General features: G+C 44.1%; 1 protein-coding gene and 1 long non-coding RNA gene across 7 annotated transcripts in view; one reads left to right on the top strand and one right to left on the bottom strand.

Annotated features, from left to right (window-relative positions):
• SYN3 (synapsin III) overlaps positions 1–19,337 on the bottom strand; it is a 453,214-nt gene that overhangs the window by 111,763 nt on the left and 322,114 nt on the right. The window lies entirely within an intron of this gene.
• Positions 3,589–19,337, top strand: part of LOC144323824 (uncharacterized) — a 32,947-nt gene continuing 17,198 nt past the window's right edge. The window contains exons 1-4 of one of the 3 annotated variants that reach the window (XR_013389167.1): positions 3,589–4,883; positions 7,303–7,419; positions 7,960–8,100; positions 8,252–8,520. This is a non-coding gene — a long non-coding RNA (uncharacterized LOC144323824). Of the gene's footprint in view, positions 4,884–4,910; positions 5,103–7,302; positions 7,420–7,959; positions 8,101–8,251; positions 8,521–19,337 lie in introns of those variants that run through there. The other 2 variants (XR_013389166.1, XR_013389168.1) reach the window with 2 other exon arrangements.

The following is a 19,337-nucleotide window of genomic DNA, read 5'->3' as shown; positions in this document are numbered from 1 at the left end:
AGGTGATGGACATCTCAGTGGATGCCAGTTGGACCAATGACATTGATGTTAACTGTTCCCTCCCCAATACCTTGGAACTAACCAAAGCTCCAAAACTCTGGTGTGGCTCTAGGAGAAGGGGAGGGAACCTCAAACTGATTGGGTTTTGTCCATGCCAGTACTTGAAGTAGAAAATCTGTTGAACCCTAGAAAAATCCAGTTCCATTTCTTACATCTGACTAAACCAGGGATTGCCGTGGACTGAGATTCTACTAACACGCTTGGTGTTGGCAGTTGTAATAAAGGCTTATATCTGAGTTTTAAACATTTCCTGAGAACTTATCTGCACAAACATTTTTGGGATAATAGATGAATAAAGACAGCCGAATGTATTATAAGAGGTGCTCCAGAAGGGTTGCAAATGCAGTGTTATAGACAGGGAGACCTCAAGAAGATCTCAGGCTCTGCAAACTCTGGGTGAGGTTTTCCTAGGTTTGAGTGAAGGGCTGAGGTACTTCTGATGGGACTGCCTTTGTGGGCAGAGTCTGAGAAACAAAGACATGGTGGGAAGAACAGAGGTGGATATTGCAGAGGTACAGGGACAGCACATAATGAATGTCCCTTTCCCTTTGTGGTTCTATTTCAGAGGAGACAAGATGGTGGGTTGATATGAGTGGAGACCTGCTGGGCTTCTGGGAGGGATTTTTGGCAAGCGGTTTTGCACAGACAGTAAGAAGCATCAGGGTGAAAGACAAGGGCTAATTCCCCCAAAGCCCCTGCCCTGTGTGGCTGGGCCACCAAGTGGACCTCTTCTGGACTTGAATCAGCTCAGGTATGTATGTCCCCATGACCACTACAGGCTTGCAGTTGGTCTGGTCACTTGTTTTGCCTCTTCCACTTATTCTCTATGTCATGAGGAAAACTGGCCTTTGCCTTTGGAAGAGGCTATCAAGAATGCCCCTTCTCCCAGTCTATGAAGACCAAACCCAAGGGTCAGCAGGAAAGGACTCAAAGGACCTCCAAGAAAATCTCTTGGTGGTCTTTTCTGAACCTACTGCTCTTCCTCTAAGGTTGCAGGCATATGAGGCTGGGCTGGAGTTCCTGGTGGTCCCTGCAAGGATATTGGTGATGCTTAGATGTAGCACTTTGTAGACTGGAGTCCATTATAAGAAGGTTACTGTCGAAGTGACCTTTCCAGCCTTCAGATTCCATCAAGAAGAATCTCAGCTTCATGTTCTTTATTACCTCCCCACTCCTGCCAACTTCTAACTTGCTCTTGGAGCTCACAGCAGACAAGGGTCTCCAGCATGAATTTCATAATGTTGCTTTGTTTTTGTAAACCTTCGTTTGTTTAAGGCAGGAGACGCTGGTTTTCCATTTATGGTGGTCACATAGAGTTTCTTATAAAATATATTTAAGTTAAAATGGATCAAATTTAAAGAATAATCAATAATTGTATGCATTACAGTTATAGGTAGTACATGAATATGGTAAAAGCTACCGGCTATGACTGATGACTGAAGTCTGGGGACACTTGACTTGAAGTTTTGTCCCTAGTTAGAACTCTGTCCTCAAAGGTATTAATGGGAAGAACACAGCTTTGGTGCAATATAGATGCACTTGAGACTTGACTTTGTAAGGCCCCTTTGGAGTATGACCTTGGGGAGGTTGATTAACATCTCAAAGCTCTGGTTTCTTTAGCCATTAAATGAGATGGGCATTTAGGAGGGCCCATCTGATGCAATGAACACTGGATGTTACATGCAACTGATGAATCACTGAATTCACCCTCTGAAACTGATAATACACTATGTGTTAATTGATTTTAAAGAAATAAAAAAAAAGAAAAAGAAGAAAAATGAGAATGTACCATCTTATGGGGTTTTGCTGTAAGGATTAAATATACAAAACATATAGAATAGAGGCTGAACACAAAGCTTGCTGCACAGTAAATACTAACAAGTATGATTTTTGTTGTTGGTGGTAGTGATGTTAGAAAAGTAGTACCCTTTGAACACTGAAGTGCTATCCAACCCATACCGGTTACTTATATGATGAGCTTGTGAATTTTATATTCTTTCCTCACAGTGAGTTTTTTTTTTTGAAAAACCAAATGGGAAGAAATCAGAGATGGAGACAAACCATGAGAGATGCAACCCTGGGAAAAAAACTGAGGGTTGCTGGAGGGAAGATGGTGGGGGGATGGAGTAACTGGGTGATGGGCATTAAGGATGGTATCTGATGTGACTGAGTACTGGGTGTTACACACAGCTGATGAATTACTGATTTCTATATCTGAAACTAATATGTTGGCTAATCGAATTTAAAGAAAAAAACCCTTTTAAAAAAATTGAAGTATAGTTGACATAAAATGTTATATTAGCTTTGGATGTGCAACATAGTGATTCAATCCTGTATATGTTACACAATAGCTATGCAATAAGTGTAGTTGCCACATAACATTATTACAATATCATGGACTATATTGCCCATGCTGTACTTTTCATACCTGTGACTTATTATTTTATTTTATTTTTTTAAAAGATTTTATTTTTTCATGACAGAGAGAGAGAAGAGAGAAAGAGAGAGAGAGAGACAGAGAGAGAGAGGCAGACACATAGGCAGAGGGAGAAGCAGGCTCCATGCAGGGAGCCTGACGTGGGACTTGATCCCGGGTCCCCAGGATCACACCCTGGGCTGAAGGCAGCACTAAACTGCTGAGCCACCCGGGCTGCCCAGTGACTAATTTATTTTATAACTACTATTTGTACTGCTTAGTCCCCTTCACCTATTTCTCCCCCTCGCAGTGAGTTTGGATGAACATGAAACTAAGAGGCCCTGGGTATGTGTGTGTGGCAGAATGAAGTTGGAAATAAGGAAACATATATGTCCTGACCATATGTTGTTGGTGGTTGCATCGTTGTTACTAACTCCTCACCCCTCTCTGTATCCCACCCTTTTGCCAGGTGCCTTTAGAGTTTCCTTCACTAAGGAGGAGTATCATCCCCCGCCCTTAATTTTGGATGTGGCCATGTGACTTGTGTTAGCCAATGGAATGCTAGTAGGCATGAGGCCAACAGTGGAGTAACATACTTGTGTGTTCAGGTGGGTCCTCCTGTCCCTCTGCCCTTGCCCTGCTGAGGACCGCTCGGCTGGCTTGCTAGTCGATGTGGAGCTAAGACCTGCTGGGCCCATCTGCATCAGCTAATTCCCACCCAGTGGCTGTTTTTTAAGCCACTGAGTTTTGGAGTGGCTTTTAATGAACAAGAATTGTGTTGATAGATGTTGATGGCCTCTACTATGTACCTGCACAGACGCTTTTTCTTAGGTGTTTAAAATGATCCTCAAACATTCCCATCTTACTAAGACTTGGATAAAGCCCTTGTGGTCCACGGTCATGCAGGGAAAAGACAGAGCTTGGAGGTAACTAAGACTTTCAGAACTTGATCTTTCCACTACATCATGGAAGAATGGGGTGGTGGGAAGTGGAACACAATGTGACTGGTTTCACAGCTGGGCCTAAGGCTGTTCCCATCCATAGTCATTCCTGAAACCACACTGGCCAACATCATAAAGCTAGGACTGTGACATCACAGGATGACTCAGGCAGGAGGTGGTAGGACAGGGAAGCCCTGGTAGAGGGCTGGGCAGTTATAAAACCTCAGTCTAAATAGGGACAGGGTGGTAACATTAGTAGACAGGGCTGGGTCACAGAATCGGGTGGTTTGGGTCAAATAATGACTGAAATTTATTTTGGAAAATATTTTCCCAAGTGTCTCACTGAACCTTGTGGGAATGAGAAAGTGATGGGGAAAGCCAAGAGGGAAAGCTGACAAGGTTAAGGCATAACCAGCAGGGCTTGATTTCATAAAATTCAGGGCATCAGATGTTCCTAGGGGCAAACTCTTGCTCATCCTTTAGAACCCTACCCCCTTTCCCTGCTCTGAGATCTGTCCCTGTCATATGCATACTCAATCCCAAATCCCTCTATTAATTATTCAGTGATTAAGTAACAGCCAACATTTGCTGAGCATGTACTAAGTGCTAGACACCGTTCTCTGCAGTTTACACCTTTGTTTACTCTTTCAATTTCCACCACAACTCTAACAGGAATAGGAAATACTCCTATTACCCCCATTTTACAAATGAAGGAGAAAAAGGCACAGGGCAGTGAAGTGAAAAACCCAAGGTCATATAGCTATTAGACTGAAATTTGAATGCTAGAGTATGGTCTGAATTACTCAGCTGTGTGTTTACTGCACGGGATTGTAATTGTCCTATTCTATTATTAAATGAAATAATGCACATCAAGCACTTTGCCTAACATTAGGGAGAGCTCCCAAAATATTATGAATACCAAGTCCTAATACATTGGTATGAATTTATTTATTAACTTCTAATAGCTGCTTCCACAGTTCTCTTTAGGGAGGGAAGTTTTTGTGGGGAAAACACTTTGGTGAGTGGTTGAGATGGAAGGTAAACCTCCTAAGGGCCTGGAGTCAGCTAGAGCCAAGGCTTCCTGGGTGGCAGGGAATGGCCTGCACAGGAAAATGAAATTTGGAGATTTGGTGAACTGGAAGGGAGTTGAGGATGAAGATGGGAGGGCAAGGAAGACTCTGTGTCATGATATGAGACCCCCTCCTGGGACCCGATTATGGTTGTCCATGCACTTACTAAATACACCATTCCTATGGGAGAGATTGCTGTTTGTGGTGGGAGTGGGAGAAGCAGCTGAACTTGATGTTTTGTTTGATGTGCTGTGAGATATGGCCTGCAGGATGCCAGTGCCCCAAAGACTGTGTAGTAGAGAAGATGAGTCCACCAGGGATTAGCAAAAATCCAAGGGAGGCCAAGGAATTTTTCTTAGATCCTAAAGGATCAGGAGATCTCCATCTGACATCTGGGTAAGGTTGTTATTACCAATGTCATTATTAACATTCTTTTCTCTCTACAGAATGCACACTCCTAGAAGGCACTGCTCATTCATCTTGGCTTCCCAGGGCCAACTTACTGTTTGGAACTGAGCAAGACTTTGACACACAGTTCCTGAGTGAATGAATGAAAAGGCTTTGAACTAAGGGTCAACAGTGCCTGCTCAGATGTATGCCAATTCAGCCATTTTTGTGAGTGTGTGTGGGTGTTTAAGCAGACTCTATGTCTAATGTAGGACTTGAACTTACAACCCCAAGATCAAGAGCCACATACTCTACTGACTGGGCCAGGCAGGCACTCCATCAACTTAGCCATTCTTTTTGTTTTTTTTTTAATTTTATTTATTTATTCATGAGAGAGAGAGAGAGAGAGAGAGGCAGGGAGCCTGACATGGGACTCAATCCCGGGTCTCCAGGATCACCCGAAGGCAGCGCTAAACCCCTGAGCCACCCCAGCTGCCCCAATTTAGCCATTCTTAACATCTCACCACAAAGGGGGTACTCTGACTATCTTAGTTTGTTCATATCTGAAATTATGGACTTGCTTGACATGTTCCTGACCTACTCTCTGCTTTCCTGACTGCTACTGATGCCACACCCAACTATATCTCTGGACTCATTCCTTAGACTTGAATTTGAGTATGGTGTTGTATGGCCCTTTTCTCCTCCTATTGTGGGCTTGATATTACAATAGTGGTTCGCACCCGGAGACAGTTTTCTCCCTCAGCAGACTTTTAGCAATATCCAGATATATTTTTAGTTGTCACAACTAAAGAGATTGATACTGACATTTAATGGGTAGAGGCCAGGGATGCTTCTAAATATTCTACAAAGCAAAGGACAGTCTCCTGTTGTGGTCAGCTGGGGGCTGCTATAATAAAATACCAGAGACTGGGTGGTTTAAGTGACAGACAATTATTTCTCACAGTTCTGCAATCTGGGAGGTCCAAGATCAAGGCGCTGACAGATTCAGTTCCTAGTGAGAGCCTTCTCTGGTTTGTAGACAGCTGCCTTCTTGCTGTGTGCTTATGTGGCCTTTCCCAGGTGTGTGAATGTGAACAGAGAGAGAAATCTCTCTTTTCCTACTTTTATAAGGGCACAAATCCCATCACGAAGGTACCAGCCTCCTCACCTAACTAAATCTAATTATTTCATAAAGCCCAAATGCCATGTTCAAATACCATCACACTGGAGGTTAGGGCTTCAACATATGAATTTTGGGGAGATGAAAACGTTGAGTCCATAACACTCCCACAACAAGGAGTTATTTAACTTAAAATATTAATGATGCTGAGGTTAAGAGACCCTGCATTAGAGTGTTATGGTTAAGAGCATACTTACCAGAATGTAGAAGAACCAGTTTGGGTCCACCCTCTGCCACTCACTTCAAGACAGAGATGAAAATTGTATCTACCTTTAGGGTCAAGAAGATTAAATTAGGTCTGACCAACAACTAGGTAGGTCCTGCTTTCTGCTTCCTGTAATCCTCACCCCAACACACACATTTAAAGTAGCACGGACTGGCAGGTTTCTCTATGGTCCAGGGACAGACCTCATGAGGGTTCAGGCACCTCCAGGTCCATATATTACTAGTTCAGAGGCCAAGACTGAAGAATGTAATTCCTTGTCTCATGAACCATGATATGCTCAGTCCTTCTGTGCACCCAGGTCTGGGAAGTAAGCACCTTTGTTGGAAGTAACTAATTGTTTTTCTTTAGTTGTCTTATACCCTGGGGAGTTAGTTTTGGGGCATAACATAATTGTGAATGCAAACAGATATATGCAACTAAGCAAATGAAATTTATATAGAAATCTGGTTTTATTAAAGGAAACCCTTTTTTTGGGTGGAGGTGAGGGGAACGGGCAGCTCTGTTCTAAGAGCAGTAGCTCAGTCTCAGAATATATGCTCTAAGAATTTATTGCCCATTGACAGAATGTCAGAGCAGGAAGTGATGTCAGAGATTACCTTGTCAAACTCCCTCATTTTACACTTGAGAAACTGAGACCCAAAAGGGGAGAGAAATTTCCTCAGAATCACATCCTAGTTGTGAGATCTCACACCCTGTCCAGGCTGGTTCACCCCACCATGCCACCTCTTGATAAAGGGAGGCCCTATCAGATTAGATGTCAAGGAATAGATGATTTTCCCCTAAATTTTAAGCTCAAGCTTCATGTTAAACAAGAATTTGATTTTCAGAATCATCTCCTGCAATGGGGCTTTATTTGAATTTCTCTTTTCTTCTCTTGGCCTGGATGCAGCATTGAAGTAGTTCCCTCTGTGGGTGCCTCACTCCATACGTAAACACATGTCTACCATATATACACAGGCACACACATTTGTCATTCCTTCCCAGAATGACTTAATGATTTCCATGTAACCAATATGTTGCAGCTGTTGGCTTCCTTCAGGCTGAAGCACTCAGAAAATCATCAGTTATCAAGTTGCCTTCCCGTCACTGCTTTTTCCCAGCCCTGTACATTTTTTCCTTCTTTCCTTTAAAAATACAAGGTAAGAAAAAAAATAAGAAGAAGGTAAGAAAACAAATTAAGACAAAGATATTGGGACCCTACTTCCAACCAAATCCTGGCACAGGGTCTGCAAGGACCAGGCTGATACTATGTTTTTGTGGAAGGGCTTCCAATAGGAGACAATTTTAGTTTGCTCCTCCATGGCAGAGAGCTTTCAGTCAGGAGATGCAGGAGGAGATAGGTTGGGGGTCAGGAGGTGAGAAGCATGCTTTGGAGAAGACAGTGTCCTGAGTGGATGTAGCCAGAAAGACTGGGGTGCAAATTCTTACTTTGCCATTTGCTAGCTATGTGACATTGAGAAAATTGCTCAACATCTCTGAGCCCCATGTTTTCTAATATGCAAATAGCACCTGCTGATTAGAGTGAGTGCTTAGGAAACATATCTGTCTCCATATCCTGGCTTCCTTTCCCACCCTTTGCTCTCTGGCCCGTGGAATGTAAGAAAGAGATAGGTATTTTCTGTGAGCAAGTAACACCAAACCTTCAGTACCTGTTTGGCCTTGCCCATGACTTCTTCCAGAATCTGCTTACCTGGACAGGTGCAGAGGACCTGCCTGTCCTGGCTTTAACGCCAGCTCCTGGGACCCATACCAGGAGCTACAATGCCCGGATGTTTCCTGCTGGGCTCATGTCTGAGACACTAGGCTGTCACAGCAACCAGGTAAGTCTGTTAGGAGCAGCCTGGACTGGCCAGGTTGCCTCAAACTTATTGTCTATTTTATATCTTCACGCACCTTACCATTCTACTCCCCTTCATCTTTTTTTTTTGTCTGGACTCTAACTCCTACTCTCAACTCTATCTGCTCATTCAGGTATCTTCTCACCTTCTCAAAGCCTGGCTCCAGTCTTACCTGATTTAAAAAGTGAATCTATCATTGGCAACTTCTTCAAGCAACCCCCAAATCAAGTTCCTTGACTCCATATTCAAAGCCTCCTATGGCCTGGCTCCTACCTTATCTTCCTTTGGTCCCCATCATGTCCCCCATAAACCATCCCAACAGGACCACTTGTCTCATGCCTTCCTGTCTTTGAGCCTTTGCCCTGCTGTGTTACTCTTGGAAGGGCCCCCCTCTCTCTCTCCTGGTCGTAGGTCAATATCCAGCTTAAAACAGGCTGCCCCAAGATGCTGGGCCTAGCCCTCTCCTCCTTGTTGACCTGTATGCTTCTCTATGCTAGGGGTGGGGTCCACTCCTTGGAATTTTCCAGTTCCTGTCCCTTATCAAATGTCTTTGGCATTTACCACTTTCTAGCTCATATTATAGTTAGTGGTGCATAAGTTGCTTTTTAGGCTGAACCATAATGGCAAATGCCCATCGGAGAAAGACATGGTGTAGGGAAGTCCAGAGAAGAGGAAGAATAAAGTTGGCCTTCTCCACTTCAAGGGATTGTGGGAGGAGGACAGAGAGAGAGAGAGAGAAAAGCAGAGGGAGGGGCTGGTGAGCAGCTGGGCATCACCTTTGAATTGGAGTACCATCTCTGAGGACCTTTTTGGGTTGAGGAGAGAGCTGATGAGGAAGGTGGGAGGCTTCTGCCCAATTCTCATTTGGACTTCTGGGAAGAGACCACCTCACAGACATCCTCTCCACCTCCAATATCTCCCACCCTGTCAGCCTGAGCCTGAGAGAGCCTGAGTCTGCCCTCTGGAGACACCTTTAATTCTCCTGCGACATAGAAAGGAATCAGAGGCTCCATAAGTACCTGAGGGGGGAGGGGTAGAAGCTAGTTAGAAGTAGAGAGCTGGCTGGAGCTCAAGGAAGGTTGCTGCCACCAGGGCCAAGTGACCCTTCAGTCAGGGGCCACTCACATTCAGTCTGCCTAGTTAGAGACAGTCTTGTCCAGGCAGACCTCAGTGGGTAGGTGGTGCCAGTGAGAGATGCAAGCATGAATACAGGACAGAATGTAGGATTGGTTGTAAGACTGTTTCTCAGTTCCTGCTAAATACCTGTTTTAATTCTTTCTTCAGGATCTCAGAAACAAACAAAATACACCCAACCAGAATATAAATGATTTGTATTAGAAAACAACATGCCCTAGAGTATAGCCCAATATATAACATTACACAATGGCCTAATAGTAATATTAAAAATGGGTTAAACTGCATCTTCAATAATAGATAGACACTATATTTGGGGACAGTTTCTGAGAACTCCCTTATATGGCATCTAATTTTCAAGTTTGTTACTAAACTTTAGAATCCACTAACAATCCTCTGTGATCCTAAGCAACACAATTCAATGTAGAAGTAGAAAAAAAGTGTCACAGACTCCTCAGCATTTAGCTGTCTTTGCCAGGCACAAGGGAGGATGGTGGAAACCAGGGGGTATGTGCAAAGGTGAGATAAATAACCTCCCCTGCAGGGGCTACAAGAAGCAGCAAAGGGGGATGTTGAGCTGAACCTTGAAAAATGAGGTTTGTGTCCATCTGAGAGAGAAGGCAGGGGTGGGCATTCCAGGTATAGGGAACAGCATGCACAAAGAGATGGAAGCATGAGGAAGCATGGTGGATTTAGTGGTAACACTTGGTGATATCTGGGAGGATAGATTCAACTATTAATGACAGTTATCAGGATGCCTGGGTGCCTCAGTGAGTTAAGCATCTGCCTTTGGCTCAGGTCATGATCCCAGGGTCCCAGGATCAAGCCTACTTATCTCTCTCCCTCTGCCTGCCGCTCCCCCTGCTTGTGCATGCATGCTCTCTCTCTCCATCAATTAAATAAATATTTTTTAAAAATGAGTTATCCTATAATAAGTGCCCACAGGTTCCATGTTTTACCTTAACCCATTCTATTTTGATGATGACTTTATGAGGTAGATACTATTGTTCCCACTCTATAGATGAGGGAGCTGGGGCACAGAGAAGTAATATGCTCAAGGTCACCTAGCTAGCAAGTGATGGAATCAGGAATCAAACCTAAGTAATACGTTGTACTAGGGTAACCAACTCTCCATATTATCTCATTAATCCTTCCCAGAATGATGCTCTGAGGTGTAGATACTGACCTTACAGAGGTATAGAGACATTTATTAGCATGCCCAAGATCACACCATGGGGATGTGGAGGAACAGAGATTCTAACTCAGGCAGACTCTAGAGCCCACGCCTAACCTCGTCCCCACTGGCCTCCAGGGTACTGGTCAAACTATATTGAAGTTGCCAGTTTATAGCTAGCTGATTCCCCTGAGATAGGACTATGTTAGGGTAGGGGCCATGTGGAATTATTTGTCACTGTATTCCCAGCATCTAGCACGGTGTCCAGCACACAGCAAGTGCCCCATCCATAGAGTATTTACATTTTAAACCATTAAGAGGCAGTACAGTAAAGTCCCTAAGAGCCCAAATTCCAAAGCCAACCTCTCTGGGCTCAAATCCCAGCTCAGCCACTTCTAGCTGTGTAATCTTTTTTTTTTTTTTTTTATTTTAAGGATTTTATTTATTTATTTATGAGAGACACACAGAGAGAGGGAGAGGCAGACACACAGGCAGAGGGAGAAGCAGGCTCATGCAGGCAGCCCGACGTGGGACTCGATCCCCAGGTCTCCAGGATCACTTCCCGGGTTGAAGGCGGCACTAAACCACTGAACCACCTGGGCTGCCCCCTAGCTGTGTAACCTTAGGCAAGTTTCTTCACTCTCTACCTGTTTCTTTATCACTGATAATAATTGTACTAACTTCATCAGGTTGTTGTATTGAGTTAGCGCACATAAAGCATTTACTCGACACTCTCATGTGCGATGCATTCTTTGTAAGTTTTTGCTAGCATTCTTGGTGCCACCCAGTCCTCTGGTGTCTGGTTTAGGGAACAGGGAGACATCGTATAACTCAAATGCTCGATCTGTGGTTCTCTCCAGCAAGTTTGAGGCAAAAGAATATGGGAGAAACTCGGCAATTTTGGGCATATATGATAGTTGACAAAGATAGTTGACACAGATGATAGTTGACCTGACACAGCCTTCAGAATGCTTATCCCTGGGCTCTGGATCCCACTTATCAGTTATTGTACGCACCTCTCTTACTGTGCCATGTGCTACATGAAGGTACGGTTTAGGGAAATGATGCAAGTTTTAAATTTTATCTCTGCCAATGAGTAGTGGTGTAACTTCAGGTAAATTCCCTAATCTCAGTCGTGTCTGCAATCAAGTGGGGATTATGTAATAGAATCTACTCCAAGGTGTGCAAATTCAGGGGAGTAACCTAAGTATCTGACATGGTGCTGGCATTGAGCAGAACCCTCAACAAATGTTTGCTGCCCCTCCACTCCACCTAGCGCAGGGTTTGCATCTTCTTCATTGCTGAAATCTCCCACAATGCCTTGCAGAGAGGACGTGCTTCACATAATGCTTAATGAGTACATGGAGGAAGGCTTATTAAAGGACATTAAAACAAGCTGTGGGAGAGGAGGGAGGAGCAAGGGAGAATGAGTGGAGATCCAGGAGGGGATCTTTCCATTTTATGGCAAATACAGTAAAAAAAACAAAAACAAAAACAAAATGCTTTTTAAAGGTAAGGCAGAAACTTACTGGGGAGATGAGGGCAGCCAGGGTGGCTGAATTTGGGGGAAACAGGAAGAAGGGGGCAGTGAAGAGGTGGTTGGGGCTCCCCAGGCTCTTTGTGCTAACAACAATTAGTGCCTGCCTTTCCCGGAATGGGAGGGCCAGGAGCTGCCAGTACCCAGGAAGCAAGCATGGGTGAGCAGGGCTGCAGAGGGACCTAGTGTGTATGAGAGGGAGGGGCACTGCCGCTGGAGGCTGGGTCTTGGGTCACCACAGCGAGGGACAGGCTGGCCCTGCTCTGTCAGGTCAGATGCAGGGCAGCTGACATTCCTTCTCAAATTACAAAAATACACATCTCTCATGTTTTCAAGGGCTTTGTGATTTGTACAGCCTGTGGGACGACTATGGAGTTACCCATCTGATCCACGAGGCATCATGATCCATAGATGCCATTACCCCTGTGTGACTGATGGGGAGTTTCAGGGTGTCAATGACTTTTCTATGAACCTGCAGTAGGCTGTATACAAAGATGAGGGTGCAATTAATTTCATCTGTGGCTGAAAAGGGGACACTGAGCTGGTTCTTGAAGGGTGAGCTGTTGTCCATCTCACGGAGAAGGTAGGGAAAGACTTTTCAAGCATAGGGAGGAAGCATGGTGGATTTAGTGATAGTAATAGTAACTATCCCTAACATATACTGACAATGTACATGTGCTAGGAACTATTTTGGAGGCTTCATACACAGAACTCAATCAATTCTCAAATGGTCCAGTCTGGTAGATGTTACTGAGAGCTCCATTTTACAGATGAGGAAATGGAGGTGCAGAGAGTTAAGTGATTTCCTTAAGGTCACAGTGGTAATGAGTGGTGGTGAGTCTAGGACTGGAAGGCAAACAGTGTGATCAAGGTGTTAAGGGCTAGGCGGTAAGGGATGAAACATATGGCTAGAGAGGTGGAGTGGGCCAGATGAAAAAGGAAGGCAAAGGTATTTGGAGTGTGTCCTGTTGGCAATGGGGGGCCACTGATGGTCTAAGCAGGGGATTGTTAGAAAAATCCGTGTGACACTGGGCAGAGGGTGACCTGGAGAGAATGAGGTCATTGGGGGTGTGTTGGGGGAGATAGCCAGATCTTTTGTTCTGACATGTGGGCTAAGCTGCTCTTTCCACCTGGATAACCATTACCCACTCTGAAGCTCAAGTTCATACACCATCAGGACATGGGTTACAAGCTTTCCTGGGAGGCAAAGGCCCCACGTGGCCCCTAAAATATGGCTGTGGCACCTTCTGCATAACATTCTCTGTGTCTAGTGACTGCATTTCAGCTATTTCTATATTCCTTGGATTACCAGATATCCTTCACTTCTATATTCAGCACACTAGCTAGCTTCCTTATTTATGCAGAAGCACAGGCCAGTATTAGAGTCCTTGTGAAGATTTTTCAGAAATTCCCACTGGAAAGCTCTTCTATCAGGTATAACTCTAGACAAGCGCCTCCTCTAGACAGATACACTGCTTTACTTTGTTTCTCATGTAAGTGTGGGCTGACTCTGCCACGCAATCATAATGGTAAGTCAGCTGACACGCCTACCAGTCCCAGCTCTAAGACTAGCTGTGTGACCTTGGGCAAATCATTGTACCTTTCTGTGCTGCACCCAAGAAAGAGGAGGTTCTAGTAGACAATAGAGACAAGGTCTCTATTCTCCTCCAGCAAACAATGTTTGCTGTTTCTAGAGCTTTACTTTCAAGAGTCTGATTTCACGGATTTGTTCAACATATTTTTGTAGGTCCAGGCACTGTGCTAGGTGCTAGGGACACAGTGGTACAAGGCACTATTATTCTGGCTGATTGTTTATAGTGAGTGATTCCATCTAACATCCATGCGCTGAGCACCTATTTCCTATCTTCTGGTAGAGGCTATGAGAGGCATAGAGAAGATTAAGATATGGTGCCTGCTCTAAAGAAGCTTTTTATCTAAAACCGCCTCTTTAAGGAGAGACCAGCTAGCTAAACGTGGACAAAGGGACTTCTTAAAAGGTGTTGCTTTTACCCTTCATCTGTAACTACAATCAGAGGCATTGCTTTCAGGTCAACCCATCTCTGATAAGTGCCCCAGGAGCATAGAGTTGTAAAATGAACATGGCTCAGCCTGCCCACAAGATGGCGGCATTCTAGTATATTCCCGAACGGCTAAGGTCATTGGAAACAGTGTCCTCTGTTGGCATGGAGGAGAGACCACTTCATCTCATAAGGGCTGAGAGTAGGTCTTATCTCCAGTGTTCAGTGAAGGTACTGACCTTCTGGAAAGTCCTGGGGGGATGAAAAGCACTACTGGCTAGACAAAGGGAAATGGCACAAAAATGTTGCCTTATTCAATTCAACAAATATTTCTGGATGCCTTCCCTGAGCTCCCCCATTTCCAAGTTTGTGTTTGATGATCTCCTCTGTACCCTTCCACCAGAGCACCTGCCATATTGAATTTGCATTGTTGATTCATCAGTCTTTCTCTTTTATCCAGTTAAAACCATGTCAGTTTCCTCTCAGAATCCCTGATGCCCACACAGAATCTGGCTCAGAGTGAGCACAATTTTTTTGTTGAATGAACGATGTTTATCCTAAGCAAGAATTTAATACAGACTCTCACTTGAATATCATTACTCAGGTGAGGCCATCTTGGACTGTTAATATCCTTGTCCTTCACAATGGAAATGAAAAAGATGGGAGATCAAGAGATGCAGTCTAAAATACCCTAATTGGGTTGTGAAGGAATGGTCAAGATCAACTTTATGTCTGCCTCTACCCAAAAGAGATCAGCCTTGTTCACATACCCAGAGAATCAAGGTGGAGAAGATGGAAAATCCAGATCTGGCTGAGTCTGGTGCCCACTGCAGGAAACTGTGGCCTTTAATCTGGGTTTTTACTTCATTTCCATCTCACTCGAGAGGGAGGCATGAGTTTTAGTGCTGTAAGAGGGTCTATCAGTCGGAATAGCAAGTTCAACCTGTTCCTCTGCCATCTTCCATTGAGGCCCCCTGTCCTGCCACCTGGCACATCTACCTCTGTTGCTAGAGTTACAGCAAAGAAGAAAGCAGTCAGAGGCACTCTGAAGGGCCCAACCTCCTTGCATTCCAGCCCTGGCCAAAGCCAGGGGAACAAGTGGAGAGCCCCTCTTGGAGGAAGTGATTCAGAAACCGCGATGGCCTGGCGGCCCGCCGTGACTCACAGCACATCAATGGGGGAATTGTCTGTGGAGGCTGAGAATACCAAAGCTCTTTTCTTTCCTTCCTTTCTCTCTTTTCTTTTTTTTCCTTTTCTTTTTTGCCCTCCCCTTGGCGGCACTGCGCAACACCAGGGCTGCCCAGAAACATGTGTTTCTCATCATTGGCTCCAATAGCTGCCTTGGAGGACCGGGGAGCAAACAAGACCGAGAAGAAACAAGCCCCATGGGGCAGCTGCAGCAGTTAAAGGGGGCCCTTCTCTTTCCCTGCACCTGAGTCCTATTTCACCTTCCCCATCAACACTGGCATCCCCGAAGAGCATCTGGAATGGAGGAGAATAGAATTTTGGATCCGGGAGAAAACCTAGGAGTATGTCTCTTCCAATACCTTTGTCTACAGGCAAGGAAACTGATGCCTCAAGAAGGGAAGTAAGTGGCTTGCCAAATACTGCACAGCCAAATTACAGCTGACGTCTTGCTGCAGTGACTGCATTTTCCTGTACCCCAAATCAGGAAATGTAGTTGACAAAGGATGAATTTCTTTTTCAGGAATAGTGAAAAGTGTGAAGTTGTACTAAATTTCATTATAAATCTATCAATTGTCTCTTTCTCCTTATCTACCAGTCTCAGGAAACTGGTCTGCACAAGGTCATTTGTGAGGTCATTTGCAAAACCTACAGGCCGCTTTGCAGTCCTGCAGTTCTGACTGGCTGCCTCTGTAGCATGTGTGGCATTGGTGCCCACTGGCTTGCAGGCTGCACCCCTCTGTTTTGCCTCCCTACCTCTCTAGCTTCTCCTTGTTGGCATTCTTTGCTTCCGATCTGGCTCTGAAATGTCCAAGCACTAGAGGGTTCTGTCCTAGGCCCATATCCATATTCATGCTTTCTTTCAGTGCCTAAAAACTATTGATGACTCCCAGATCTTTGCTACAGCTGTTCATCTTTCCTGGGCTCCAAATATATATGTACAGCTGCCTTCTCAGAACCTTCTTTGGATGCCCCAAACTAAACTCACCATTTTCCTCCAAAGCTGACTGACTGCTTTGACTTTAGTGCCACACAACATTGGGAAGAGGATAGCTAATATTTCAAAACATGTGCTTTGGAATCTCATAGACCTGGGCTCAACTCTCAGATATGCCACTTAACTAGCACGGGGCCTTGACCGAGTTACTTAACCTCCAATTTCCCCATCTGTAAAATGGGGATAATAGAAATACCACCTTCATAAGATTATCATTAAGAGGGAATGAGTTAATTCAACAGCATTAGCACAATGCCTGGTACATAGTAAATACTCAATACATGTGAGCTGTTATTTTTATTTTGCATCTCAGCACCCTCCCCACTTGAGCCACACTGAATTCTTACCATTTCTTAAAGACAAAAGGCTCTTATATTACTCTAGGCCATTCTCCTCATTTAGGATGCTATGCATACTCTTCTCTGAGGCAAACTCCTACTCATCCATCAGACTGAGTCCAACTGTAATTGCCCTTATAAGAAATTAGCAGCTCATTCTTTTGTTCTTATAGAGAACTTTGTTCCCCTGTCATAGCATTTATTACACAGTGTCCTAATTACCTCTCTTTCCAGCCTCATCTCTCTCTGCCTCTTCCATCACATTTGGCTCCAAAGGTATAGAGTGCCCAAGGTAGACATATTCTTGCATATCGTGAGGCCTTCCCATGTGCTGCTTGGTCTGCTTGGAAGGCCTTTCTAATCAGAGCACATTATCCTCTAAGAAGATACCTCTTCTGAGCAACCCTGAGGCTGGGTTAGCTGTCCTTTTTCTGTCTCCATAGGGCCTTCAATGAGTTCCTGTAATACAACTCACTGGACTGCATTTTCAATGCTGAATTATTTGCCTTCTCCATCAGACTACTGTGTCTTACTCATAACAAATATTCATTGAACATCTGCTATGTGCCAGGCACTGTGCTGGCTACTGATTGCATGAATGGATGAATGAATTTTCTGTTTCAGTGTCTATTCTCCCTTCAGACTTAGCTTCTGAAGATGCTGAATGGATAAAATGAGAGGAGATGGGAACCATCAAGGAAAAGATCCACTATTGGTTATGGGCTAGGCATTAGAGAATGAGTTGTTCTTTTTTTTTTTTTTTTTTTTTTTGAGTTGTTCTTATAGTGATACTTCTCCCACAAACATTTGATGTGTAACTGCTATGCATCATGTGCTGTGCGAAGTACTGGTACTATAACTGAGCCAATGCCTTGCAGTCTAATGGGGAAGACAGACAAGGAAGAGCAAGCCTCATGGGCAATGTGATCAGTGCCATGGTGGTATTTGCAAAGGGAGACTTACAGTAGGGTGGGCTTCCTGGGTGTGTGTCCTAAGTGGGTGCACAGAGCTCCACACTCAGAAGGGCCCCGTGCTTGGTTTAAGTCTCTGCTATTGCCACTCTGAAGTCCTTAATAATTTCACGTTTGAGTCTGTGTTGAGTAAGTGGTGACAATGGAGCATGTACATGAGCAAAGGGGCTATGTGCGATGTGCATGTCCACTGCCGTTCCTTGTCTTCCTGTTCGCAGACAGCCTCCTTGATGCCCCATGAGAATGGAATCCCAGTGGACCTGGGATTCAGGTGGATGCATGGGAGTTCAGTGAGACTCAAAGTGAGTACAAGCTAAGTGTGTGACATCTACGGCTGAATAAGTAGGGAGTGCTGACAACCCTGAGAGGCCATGCTTGCTGTATGAACCAACACTTGCTTCAAATGCAGAAAGAAGACAATGGGGTTCTACGAAAAACAACCAAGAAATTCTCTCATAGTCTTTCCTGCTGGCCAACAACTTCTGCTGAAAATGATAACAGAGAAGGAAAGGAAAAGATAAGGCAACCAACCAATAGTTCTTTTTTTCAGTCCTTCCTTACTCATCAGTCAGCCAAAGTAGGGAAAGTTGGTAGAATGCATGCATATTGAGAAGTGGAATAAAACAGGTGAGTTAGTTTTGTGCCACATTTTCACTATTCAGCCACATATACATATGCCTATGTGAGCTATGAATAATGAACTGTGTAATTTCATTGATTCTGCGGATGAGCTAAACGCTCTTATATATCCATATAAAGTTGGCATTGCATAATCTAAAAGCAAGTGGTAAAATTGATGTTAATAACTTAAAAATTTGGGTAGCTTGGGTGGCTCAGTGGTTTAGCCCCTGCCTTCAGCCCAGGGCTTGATCCTGGAGTCCCAGGTTTGAGTCCTGCGTCAGGCTCCCTGCATGGAGCCTGCTTCTCCCTCTGCCTATGTCTCTGCCTCTCTCTCTGTGTGTGTCTCTCATGAATAAATAAATAAATAAATAAATAAATAAATAAATAAATAAATTTATACTTAAAAATTTGTTTATTAACATTTGTAATTAGCATGTTAAATAGCAAATAAAAAAACCATGACAAGTTAGAGAGACCGTGGAAGAAAGGAAAAGTTTATGTTATAGTACCTTCAATGGTACATTTTTCTTGCATTTTGAACAAGGAAGCCTCCAAATTACGTAGCTAGACTGGATTGAGAGAGAGGGAAGTGTCTTTGAATTATAGCTTTGAGTAGCGGATACGAAAAGCATCTCAGTGGTACTCTGGTCAGGCCTCCTCTGCTTATCATCGACCATATTGCATTTGAAGAAGCTGAGAGCTAGAGGTGGTCTCAAGGTCACCCAAGATGCAAATGGGTAAGCCAGGGCTAGAACTCAGGTCATTTGACTCCATTCTTAAGTCTAGTGTTCTGCACATGATATGTACTCTTCCTTCTGTTGGGAATCCTACTTTAGGACTTGGAAATAAGATATTTCTATGGAAGTTAAACCATCTACTCAGTACATGGGGGCTAATATGCAAAGTAATATGCTTTCCATCCCAGGCCAGGGAGGCTTGACCAGCACTTGGTTAAAAGTAATACATTGTGTTCCAGGGAAGATCGAGTGGGCAGTGCTTTAGTCCTCATCTTTCTTGACTTAGCAACAATAGTCAATCAAATACTTGCTTTGCTTGGCCTCCCACATTCCACCTCCTAAGGGAGGTCTCCACCTTTATAACATTAAAGTGTCTCAGGGGTCAGTTCTCTGACCTTTTCTCTTTTTTCTGTCCACACTCATTCCTTTAAGTGATCTCATCTAGTCTAATGAGTCTTAAAACAATCTACATGCTAATGACTCATCTATTTATATTTCTAGCCCTAA

This window comes from Canis aureus, chromosome 11, assembly GCF_053574225.1.
Source record: "Canis aureus isolate CA01 chromosome 11, VMU_Caureus_v.1.0, whole genome shotgun sequence".
Lineage (NCBI taxonomy): Eukaryota > Metazoa > Chordata > Mammalia > Carnivora > Canidae > Canis > Canis aureus.
This window is presented reverse-complemented; position numbering and strand designations above follow the sequence as displayed.